A 12,756-nucleotide genomic window follows, 5' to 3' on the forward strand; every position below is an offset into this window, starting at 1 on the left:
AATGAGAAACAAAGTAATTGAGAATTATCAGTGAGTAAAATGTTATAAAGCCATTTATAAAGCTTTGGGACTCCAGCAAACCACAGTGAGAGCCATTATCCACAAATGGTAAAAACATGGAACACTGGGGAACCTTCTCAGGAGTGGCCGGCTGACCAAAATTACCCCAAGAGTGCAGCGATGATTGATCCAAGAGGTCACAAAAGACCTCACAACAACATCCAAACAACTGCAGTCCTCACTTGCCTCAGTTAAGGTTAGTGTTCAGGACTACACCATAAGAAAAAGACTGGGCAAAAATGGCATGCATGGCAAAATTCCAAAATGAAAACCACTGCTGAGCAAAAAGGGCTCTTCTCAGTTTTACCAGAAAACATCTTGGTGATCGCCAAGACTTTTGGGAGAATACTCTATGGAATGACAAGACAAAAGTTGATTTTTTTGGTAGGTGTTACGTCCCATTACATCTGGCGTAGAAGTAACACAGCATTTCAGAAAAGGAACATCATACCAACAGTAAAATATGGTGGTGGTAGTGTTATGGTCTGGGGCTGTTTTGCTGCTTCAGGACCTGGAAGACTTCCTGTGGTAAATGGAACCATTAAATGTCCGGCCATCTGTCTGTGACCTTAAGCCGAAACACACTTGGATTATGCAGCAGGACAATGATCCAAAACTCAACAGCAAGTCCACCTCTGAATAGCTTAAGAAAAACAAAATTAAGACTTTGGAGTGGCCTCGTCAAAGTCTGACCTTAATCCGATTGAGATGCTGTGGCATGACCTTAAAAAGGCGGTTCATGCTTGGAAACCCTCCAATGTAGCTTAATTACAACAATTTTGCAAGACGAGTGGGCCAAAATTCCTCCAGAGCGTTGTTAAAGACTCATTGCCAGTTATCGCAAATGCTTGATTGTAGTTGTTGCTGCTAAGGGTGGCCCAACCAGTTATTAGGTTTAGGGGGCAATCACTTTTTCACACATGGCCCTGTAGGGTTTTTTTTTCCCTTAATAATAAAGACTTTAATTTAAAAACTGCATTTTGTGTTTACTTGTGTTATCTTTATCTACTATTTATGTTTGTTTTGTGATCTGAAACATTTAAGTGTGACAAACATGGAAAAGTATAAGAAATGAGGAAAAAGGCAAACACTTTTTCACACCACTGTAAGTGCTCAGCGTAGAGCGCAGGATAAGTGTGATCCCAAATGTTATGTAAAATGTTCCCAATAAAATCTTCAGCTCAATCCACAAAAAAGCAAGTCCCCACTCAGGACTGTCATCTGTCAATGGAAATATGGGGGTTTCCACATTACTGGTAGTACAAAGGCTCTGGAAAAGAACTATGGCTCCTCGCCCCCCAAAAGAAATTCAGCAAATTCTGCGCTCTCAGATCCAAATGTCCCCCTCCCTTCTGATCCCCATAGTGTGTCTAAACCATATTTAGTGTCCACTTGTTTGGCATTTCTGTAGCAATGAGAGCCTGCTTACTTTACTGGGTCCATGTCTCCAGAAGCAGGAGCTGGGCATAATGTATTGGGCACTACAATGGCAGATTTGCAACATCCACTGCTGATTGTTTCTGGAAAATACACATGAAGTCAAAATCGTCACTACACCTGTACATAAATTCTCAGAGGGGTGTAATTTCCAAAATTGGGTCACTTGAGGGAAGATTCTGCACTTCTGGCACTTAGGGGCTCTGTATATGGAGTCTACAAACTATTCTATGATAATTTGTTCTCCAAAAGTCAAATAGCCTTCCTTCACTCCCGAGTCTCACCATGTGGCTACGCAGTACTGTACAGCCACATATGGGGTATTGCCACATTCAACAGAAATTGTGTGACAAATTTTGGTGCCATTTGTATCCATTTCCCCATGTGAAAATGTAAAATCTGGGGCTAAAACTATTTTTTTGTGGTAAAAATGTTATTATTTTTTCTTCACTGCCCAATGGAATAAAATTCTGTGACTCACCTGTGCTGTCCATATGATCACTGCACCCCTAGATGAATTCATTGAGAAGTGTAGTTTGTAAAATGGGGTCACTTATTGAAGGATTCTGCTGTTCTGGCACTTCAGGGGCTCTTGCAGTGGGTCATAGCACCCACAAACTATAAAGCTATGTGCACACTGTGCGTTTTTGATGCGTTTTTTCTGCGCAAAAATGCTAGGTTAATCAGTCTGCCAGTAAATGCAATGACAATCCTGATGTGCTGTGCACATGATCGGAATTTTCCACTCAGGATTGTCATTACGTTTAAATCTGCAGCATCCCCATTCTTTGTAGCATTTCTGCAGCGCAAAAACGCACAAAGAATGGTACTCCTGCCAGGGAAGAAGACTACTTCTCCCATCATCCGACCGCCGCTCCTGCTGATAACATGCACGGTGTGTAAAAAAAAAAAAAAAAAAAGTAAAAATCTATTTCAAATAAAAAACACCTTATTCGTGTACTCCCGATGCTCCGCGGTGACCCGATCGCCCGACGGTACACTGACGGGAGCGCGCGTGATTACACTCCTGTCAGTGTATAGTGCTGTCTTCTACAGCAGTCACATCAGTGATTGATGTGACTGCTGTAGAAGTGACCCAGATCGCCGTGGGACACACGGATTACGTTATGACGGCAGACAAGTGAGGGATATGGTTGTTTTTTTATTATTATTTATTTTATTTTTTTACAGGAGATGAGGGATTCGGGGATTAGGCGAATAATATATAACTTATTAAACCGTGTGTAATTTTATTTCAATAAAATACTTTCTTCTGGCCGTGTCTTTATTGAAAAACCAACAAAACACTTTACTATACGGTTAGTAATGGGGGCGTCTTATAGACGCCTCTCCATTACTAACCTGGGCTTCATGTCAGCCGCCAATACACGGCTGACATGAACCCCAACCTTATTACCCCACTCGCCACCGCTACACGGCAGTGGGAAGAGCGAGGCTAAGCACCAGATTTGGCGCATCTTATAGACGTGCCATTTCTGGGACTGCTGAGAGCTGAAATTATTAGACTCGTAGGGACCAGGATCCATGGCCCCTTCCCTGGCTATTAATATCATCCCGCAGCTGTCAGTTTAGCCTTTATTGGTTAGATTTTATAGGGGGACCCCACGTCCATTTTTTTCTGAGGTTCCCCTGCAATCTAGCCAGTAAAAGCTAAGCAAACAGCTGTGGGCAGTTATTAATAGCCAGGGAACATTGTTGGCTCATGGCCCCATCCCCAGCTACTAAAATCAGCTCCCAGCGGTCGACTTTCCCTCTGCTGGTTATGAAAAGGACGCGGGAGCCCATGCCATTTTTTAAAATTTTAGGCTATGTGCCCACGATCCGGACGCAGGATATTTTTGCTGTGTCCAAAACGCTGCATGCTATTGAACGCAGGTAAATCCATGTGTTCACTGGACCATGCGGATTTACCGCATTCAATATATTCTAGTGGTCAAATTTCTGTTGTGGAGACTAGCGACTCCACAAGTGAAATTGACATGCTGTGGTCCTGAAAGACACACCGCATGCCAGTGTCTGCAGGTGATCCACGGCCTCAGATGCATGCATAGTGGACATGGGATTTCTAGAAATCCCATCTACTATGCTGTAACATCTGGACGCTGCGGGTTTGACGCAGCATAAACACGCAGCTTCAAACCTGCAGCGGCTTCTGATCGTGGCCACGTACCCAAACTCACCCGCAGCATGTTAATTTCTGTAGTGGAGACGCCAGTCTCTGCTGCAGATTTTGACCAATTGAAGTATCATTATATGTGGTGCATCTGCATGTATTGACAACAAAAGTGCGGCATTAGAACACAGCGTTTTGGACGCAGCGAAAACACGCTATGTCCAAAGCGCTGTTAGTTTCTGATCCTGGGGACATAGCGGCTAAACAAAGAGCTGTAAGCTGTTATTAATAGCCAGAGAACATGCTTGCCTCATGACACCTTCCTAGGCTAAAAATAGCAGCTCTCAGCTGCCCCAGAAATTACATGAATGGGAATGCTAATGAGATTGGGTTTAGCTGACACCTAGCCCTTTTGTTTAGTGATGACAATGTGTCAATCAGACACTTTCATTACTAAACCTAATTAAAGTAAAGAATTAAATAAACACACACAGAGTAAAACACTTTATTTGAAATACAGACTCTTTTTTTAATCATTTAAATTAACCAATATACTCACCCCAGGTCTGACAGTAATCCAACGGTTAAAGCGATGTCACACATTTCTGTTTCAAATATCTTTATTTAGCTCCAGAAAGCATTCATTGATGTACAAAAACACCAAGGTTACTTACCGGTAGCCGGTTTTTCCTGAACCCATGACAGCACACCTTGAGAGAGGGATCCGCCCCACCAATGACAGGAAACAGTCTTAAATAAAAGGGCAGTACCTCTCCCTCACTTCAGTTGGATTATAGAGCATTGAAAGGACCTCCAGAAAAGGTTAGACACATAACCAACACCTACAATATATATATACAGTACAGACCAAAAGTTTGGACACACCTTCTCATTTAAAGATTTTTATGTATTTTCATGACTTTGAAAATTGTACATTCACACTGAAGGCATCAAAACTATGAATTAACACATGTGGAATTATATACTTAACAAAAAAGTGTGAAACAAATGAAAATATGTCTTATATTCTAGGTTCTTCAAAGTAGCCACCTTTTGCTTTGATGACTGCTTTGCACACTCTTGGCATTCTCTTGATGAGCTTCAAGAGGTAGTCACCAGAAATGGTTTTCACTTCACAGGTGTGCCCTGTCAGGTTTAATAAGTGGGATTTCTTGCCTTATAAATGGGGTTGGGACCATCAGTTGTGTTGTGCAGAAGTCAGGTGGATACACAGCTGATAGTCCTACTGAATAGACTGTTAGAATTTTTATTATGGCAAGAAAAAAGCAGCTAAATAAAGAAAAACGAGTGGCCATCATTACTTTAAGAAATGAAGGTCAGTCAGTGCGAAAAATTGGGCAAACTTTGAAAGTGTCCCCAAGTGCAGTTGCAAAAAACATCAAGCGCTACAAAGAAATTGGTACACATGAGGACCGCCACAGGAAAGGAAGACCAAGAGTCACCTCTGCTTCTGAGGATAAGTCTATCCGAGTCACCAGCCTCAGAAATCGCAGGTTAACAGCAGCTCAGATTAGAAACCAGATCAATGCCACACAGAGTTCTAGCAGCAGACACATCTCTACAACAACTGTTAAGAGGAGACTTTGTGCAGCAGGTCTTCATGGTAAAATAGCTGCTAGGAAACCACTGCTAAGGACAGGCAACAAGCAGAAGAGACTTGTTTGGGCTAAAGAACACAAGGAATGGACATTAGACCAGTGGAAATCTGTGCTTTGGTCTGATGAGTCCAAATTTGAGATCTTTGGTTCCAACCACCGTGTCTTTGTGCGACGCAGAAAAGGTGAACGGATGGACTCTACATGCCTGGTTCCCACCGTGAAGCATGGAGGAGGAGGTGTGATGGTGTGGGGATGCTTTGCTGGTGACACTGCTGGGGATTTATCCAAAATTGAAGGCATACTGAACCAGCATGGCTACCACAGCATCTTGCAGCGGCATGCTATTCCATCCGGTTTGCGTTTACTTGGACCATCATTTATTTTTCAACAGGACAATGACCCCAAACACACCTCCAGGCTGTGTAAGGGCTATTTGACCAAGAACGAGAGTGATGGGGTGCTACGTCAGATGACCTGGCCTCCACAGTCACCAGACCTGAACCCAATCGAGATGGTTTGGGATGAGCTGGACCGCAGAGTGAAGGAAAAGGACCAACAATTGCTAAGCATCTCTGGGAACTCCTTTGAGATTGTTAGAAGACCATTTCCGGTGACTACCTCTTGAAGCTCATCAAGAGAATGCCAAGAGTGTGCAAAGCAGTCATCAAAGCAAAAGGTGGCTACTTTGAAGAACCTAGAATATAAGACATATTTTCAGTTGTTTCACACTTTTTTGTTAAGTATATAATTCCACATGTGTTAATTCATAGTTTTGATGCCTTCAGTGTGAATGTCCAATTTTCATAGTCATGAAAATACAGAAAAATCTTTAAATGAGGTGTGTCCAAACTTTTGGTCTGTACTGTATAATCACCCAAAACGTAAAGTGCTCACCAGGGTGTGAGAAAGACAGGGGGGGGGAAACTACGGGTGCTGTCATGGGTTCAGGAAAAACCGGCTACCGGTAAGTATCCTTGGTGTTTTCCCCTCACCCATGACAGCACACCTTGAGAGAATTTTGGAGAATATGAGCACCCTAGGGAGGGACCACCGCCTGAAGTACCCTTCCCCAAGGGTAAGGTCAGAGGAGGATAAATCCAACCGATAGTGCTTGTAGAAGGTGGATGGTGCAGACCAAGTAGCAGCTTTACATATCTGGTCAATTGAGATGTGTGCTCTATCTGCCCAGGAGGTCGCTACAGCTCTGGTGGAATGAGCTTTATTACAGTCCGGTGCCGGAACACCTGTAGATATGTAAGCTAGACAAATGGCCTCCCTAAGCCACTTAGAAATAGTTCCCTTTGACACCCCGTGACCTTTCCTGCTCCCTTGAAAGGCCAGAAACAAGGAGTTGTCCTTCCTCCACTGACTAGTCATGTCTATGTACTGTGGTAAAGCCCTTCTAACATCTAGATTGTGGAATCTAACCTCCCCGGGGTTTTTTGGGTTACTGCAGAATGAGGGAAGCACAATCTCTTGATTACAGTGGAATCTGGAAACTACTTTTGGAAGGTATGCTGGATCTGTACATAGGACGACCCGGTCATCATGAATTTGGGTGTATGGGGGAATCAACAGAAAGGGCCTGCAGGTCACTCACCCTACGGACCGATGCTAGGGCCATTAGGAGAATGGTTTTGAGGGTGAGGAACTTTGGAGAGATAACCTTCAGGGGTTCAAATGGGTCGCCAGAGAGTGCGTTTAAAACCAAATTCAGGTCCCAGGGAGGAACTCAGAGCCCGAACTGGCTTAGCTCTGGAACAGGATTTAATGAATCTAGAGACCCACATGTTCCCAGCCAGGTTGCAATTATAGAGCGCCCCTAGGGAGGACACCTGAACTTTTAGTGTTCCCGTAGCTAACCCCAGGTCACGTCACTTCTGTAAAAACTCTAGGACATCTTTAATTGGAGGTTTATCCGACAACGGGGAGTCTATAAAATCCAAGAATTTTCCCCAGATTCTGCTATAAATCTTAGTTGTTATGGGCTTCCTACTACCCAATAGGGTGGAAACTAGGCCTGGTGAAAACCCCCTATTGCTCAGTAACAACCTCTCAAATTCCAAGCCGCCAGATGGAAACCTTTGGCTTGTGCATGGAACATCGGCCCCTGGATGAGAAGGTCCGGCCTGTGTGGCAGGACCCAGGGATCCGAGACAGACATTAGGCGAAGCAGGGAGAACCAGGGTCTTTTTGGCCAAAAGGGGCTATCATAATTATCCTTGCCCCCTCCTCCCGAATTTTCCTCACAACTGCCGAGATCATTACTATCGGTGGAAAAGCGTAGGCCTGCCTGAACTTCCAGAGTATCTGGAGAGCGTCTACAGCATAGGGATTCTCTGTTGGATCTAGTGAACAGAATCTCTCCAACTTCCTGTTCGCCCTGGTGGCGAACAAATCTATGTCCGGTGACCCCCATAGTAGGATAATCTGTTGGAAGACTATCGGGTTTAGAGCCCACTCTCTTTGTCTTAAAGTGTGGCGACTGAGGAAATCTGCCCTTGAATTTTCTACCCCCTGGATGTAAAGAGCACTGAGGGATGGGAGATGCTGTTCTGCTAGTTGCAGGATTCTGTTTGCCACTACCATAAGGGAGCATGATCTTTTTCCTCCCTGGTGATTTATATAAGCTACTGTCGTCCGATTGTCGGACCTGATCTGGACATGGCGACCATGTATGTGGGGAAGGAAGCCTATCAGGGATTTCATCACTGCCAAAAGCTCTTTTAGGTTCGATGATGTCCCTATTTTGTGACGTAGCCAGAGCCCCTGAACCGAGAGATCTGCTAGATGACCCCCCAGCCGGAGCCGCTTGCATCTGTTGTAATTGTATGGTTGACTGGTCTGGATCACTGCAAGCCTGAGGTCAGATTCTCCCTGTTTGTCTACCATGAGAGGGAGTCTACTGTCTCCAAGGAAAGAGATAGTCTGGATATCTTTTTATCCTTCAGCTGGTCTTATAATTGTTGAAGCCACACCATGAGTGACCTAGCGACACAAGTGCCTGCTACCGCTGGTTTCAGGCCCCCTGCCGCCGCTTCCCAGGAGTGACGCAGGAAGGAATCTGCCTTCTTATCTAGAGCATCCTTTAGACTGCCCGAATCTTCCAGTGAGTAGGGACGATTTTTTGGATGATCGGGCAACAGACCAGTCAACTTTAGGAATTTTATCCCAGGACCTAGAGACACTATCCTCAAAGGGGTACCTTCTTTTAGAGGATGAGGGTAACACTCCCGATTTCTCAGGCTTCCTCCATTCCTGGTCTATAAGGGTCTGAATTTTAGGATTCACTGGAAAGGAGCGTCTCTGTTTTTTCCTCCAGGCCTGCGAACATAATATCTTCCAGGGACCTGGCTGCCTTCTCCTCCCTCAACCCCATGGTAGATCTGACCGCTCTGACCAACTTGTCAGTACCCTCAATAGGGAAACAGGGCCTACCACTGTCTGATGAAGAGGAGGATGATGAATCACTGAGGCATAGATCCTCTGACTGGGAGGATGAATCATAGTCGGAGGAGATATCCTTATGGGATCTCTTTTTCCCCTTAAGTAAGCCTTTCAGGGAATCTCGAACCTCTGTAAGGATTACGGACCTCAAATTAGAAGCAAAATCCGGGGTGCTCTCCGCCATGGTTTGGTTAATACAGCTAGCACAAAGCTGTTTCTGCCAGTCTATGGAAAGGGGGACTTGGCATAAGGCGCAAACCCTGTGCTTCTGTTTGGCGCTACTCTTCTTAGGTTTCTAAGGAATGAAGCACATAATAACTTTCCATTACTATTAAGTGACATTCACGAAGATCACTCACCCCTGAAGTCACAAAAGGGTACCAGATTTGGAGGCTGTGACGGGACATAAGATGAATCCCTTCTGGATGGCCCTGAAGCGTCCGACACCTTACTTCTCCTGCTGCCGCTACGGTAGCTGGAGCGGCTGTCCGTGTGAGAGGCGTCCGTCTGCTTCTTCCGCTGGCGTTGTTGAGATGGAGGGGTCAGCTGCTGCTGCTCCTGGCTGTCCTGATCTGCCATAGCTGCTATACCACAAGAATGAGTATAGGCAGCGTTTGACCAGGACAACCCCTCCTCCTTAAATAGGGCACATCCGGAACCTCCTCCAGTTCAGGTGTCCTCCCCCTCCTGACTCCCGCCGGCCGAGGTTTGAAAAGCCGGCCGGCAAGCGCTTACAGGGCGCCACCATGATGGATCTGGGTGCCGCCCTCCGACATCATCGGGCACACCTCTCCCAGCATGCACTGCGCCGTGACGTCAGGCGCGTCACACCCGGAAGATGCCGCTCCCGGCGTGCGGCCAGCCAGGAGCCTGCGGCAGGGAGAGGACAGCGCCTGCGCACGCTCGGACATGGCTCCAGGGAACCGCGGGCGGCACTTCTGGAACCCGGTGCACAGGCTGGTGCCCGCTCTTCCACACCAGAACAGGCCCAGGTAAGTATGGACATCTTCTTCAGACTGGTTCCCATCAAGGACAGGAAACCAACTGAAGCGAGGGAGAGGTACCACCCTTTTATTTCAGACGGTTTCCTGTCCTTGGTGGGGCGGATCCCTCTCTCAAGGTGTGCTATCATGGGTGAGGGGAAAACGCAAGTTTTTTCTCCAGCGTTTTTCCTGCCAAGATATGCAGAAACGCTGCAGAAATTTCTACAATCAAATCCTGAACGTGCGCACATAGCCTAATAGTAAAATCTGCACCATAATATGGCGCTCCTTTCCTTCTGAGCTTTTCCGCTAAGCCTGAAAAGTAGTTCCCGATTACATGTAGGGTATTGGCGCACTCAGGAGAAATTGCTCAACAAACTGAGGTCCATTTTTCCTATTAGCCTTTCGAGCTCCAGAATTCAATTGTCGCTCCTTCCCTTCCAAGCTCTGCCATGCGCCTAAACAGTAGTTTTTAACCACATATGGGGAATACGTTGCTCGAGGTGTGCTGAGCGTCAGTGGAGAAAATCACTTTTAGCAGAGGACTTCATCCACTATAAATTCATGCTCAAAACCTATAACTCTGCCCTTCATCTGGCCAAACAATCCTACTTCACCACCCTCATCACTTCAATGTCCAACAACCCAAAACGACTTTTCGAAACCTTAAACTCCCTCCTGAAACCTAAAGCACAGGCCCCCACCACCAACCTCAGCAGTGAGGATCTGGCCACTTATTTCTTGGAAAAAATCAACCACATCCATCAGGACATCTCAGCCCAATCTCCTCAGTGCCTGGATCCCCTTCCCTACTGCACTTCAAGCTCACTAGCCATCTTTGAGCCTGTCACAGAAGAAGAGGTTACCCAGCTCCTCGCTTCTTCTCGGCCTACAACCTGCAACAGTGACCCCATTCCTTCACATCTCCTGCAGTCCCTCTCACCGGTGGTCACCACTCACCTGACTAAAATATTTAACCTCTCTCTTTCGTCAGGTATCTTTCCCTCCTCATTTAAACATGCCATCATAACCCCTTTACTTAAAAAGCCATCCCTGGACCAGAACTGCACTGCTAACTATAGACCTGTCTCTAATCTTCCCTTCATCTCTAAACTCCTGGAACGCTTGGTCCACTCCCGTCTAATCCGCTATCTCTCAGACAACTCTCTCCTCGACCCTCTACAATCTGGTTTCCGCTCCTTACACTCCACTGAAACTGCCCTCACTAAAGTCTCTAACGATCTACTAACAGCCAAATCCAAAGATCACTGCTCCCTGCTGATTCTCCTGGATCTCTCTGCAGCATTTGACACTGTGGATCACCAGCTCCTCCTCACTATGCTCCGCTCTATAGGCCTCAAGGAAACCGTTCTCTCCTGGTTCTCCTCCTACCTCTCTGACCGCTCCTTCACTGTATCTTTTGCCGGCTCCTCTTCCCCTCCTCATCCCCTTACTATCGGGGTTCCACAGGGCTCAGTCCTAGGCCCCCTCCTCTTCTCTCTATACACTGCCCCTATTGGACAAACAATCAGCAGATTTGGGTTCCAGTATCATCTCTATGCTGACGACACCCAACTATACACTTCTTCCCCTGACATCACCCCTACCCTAATACAAAACACCAAGGATTGTTTATCTGCTGTGTCTAGCATCATGTCCTCCCTCTATCTCAAATTGAATCTCTCCAAAACTGAACTTCTTGTGTTTCCCCCCTCTAGTAACCTAACTCTACCTAATATCGAAATTACCTTGGAGGGGTCAACCATAACTCCCAAGCAGCACGCCCGCTGCCTTGGGGTCATATTCGACACTAACCTTTCCTTTACTCCTTATATCCGATCACTCACTCGCTCTTGTCACCTGCATCTTAAAAACATCTCCAGAATCCGACCTTTTCTCACTTTGGAAACTGCTAAAACTCTTACTGTCGCTCTTATTCACTCTCGTCTGGACTACTGCAACTCTCTTCTGATCGGTCTCCCTCTTACCAAAATTTCCCCTCTCCAATCTGTCCTGAATGCGGCAGCCAGGGTCGTATTTATGTCCAGCCGCTTCACCGATGCCTCCACCTTGTGCCAGTCATTACACTGGTTACCCATTCACTACAGGGTCCAATATAAACTCATTGCTCTCACCCACAAAGCTCTCTACAGTTCTGCACCACCTTATATCTCCTCTCTCATCTCAGTCTATCGTCCTACACGTGCCCTCCGTTCCACAAATGACCTAAGGCTAACATCCCCCATAATCCGAACCTCACACCTCCGTCTCCAAGACTTCTCTCGTGCTGCACCAGTTCTCTGGAATGCTCTACCCCAGACGATCCGATTGATGCCTAGCCCCGATGTCTTCAAGCGCGCTTTAAAAACCCATCTCTTTAAACAAGCCTACCACCTCAACTACTCAGTAAACTAACTTTCCCCTGTTCCCTCCTAAATACTATTCAGAATCTGCACCCTACTGCTCATCTGTTTCTACACCCTCCATGCACTCGATAACTGCACTCGGTAATGGAGTATTGCACTTTAACATACAGGCTGATGACCGGATCATACAGCTTTATATGATAATCCCGACTTATTATAATTGCCAGACCTGAAATAACAAGCACTTTCCACCTATTGTGTCCCCCCATTTCCATGTAGATTGTAAGCTTGCGAGCAGGGACCTCACTCCTGATGTAACTGTTAAACTGTCTCACCTTGTATTGAATTTATTGTTTGTACATGTCCCCGCTTAATTGTAAAGTGCTGCGGAATATGTTGGCGCTATATAAATAAAAATTATTATTATTATTATTATTATAATTAGTGTACTCCTGCGAAATTGCACAATAAATTGTATGGTCCATTTTCTCCTATTACCCTTGCGAAAATGAAAAATTTGGTGCAAAAGCAACAGTTTTGCTGGAAAAATTTACTTTTTCATTTTCATGGCTCAACGTTATCACAAAACAATCTGGGTAAGATATCAGAATGGGCAAACACTTGGAAAATGAGATTTAATGCTGATAAATGTACGTTAATGCACCTAGGATGAAGTAATCCTATTTCTGCATATACATTAAATGTGAGTA

The sequence above is a fragment of the Phyllobates terribilis genome, unplaced genomic scaffold, assembly GCF_046119375.1.
Source record: "Phyllobates terribilis strain yellow unplaced genomic scaffold, ASM4611937v1 Scaffold_2__4_contigs__length_985480577, whole genome shotgun sequence".
Classification (NCBI taxonomy): Eukaryota; Metazoa; Chordata; class Amphibia; order Anura; family Dendrobatidae; genus Phyllobates; species Phyllobates terribilis.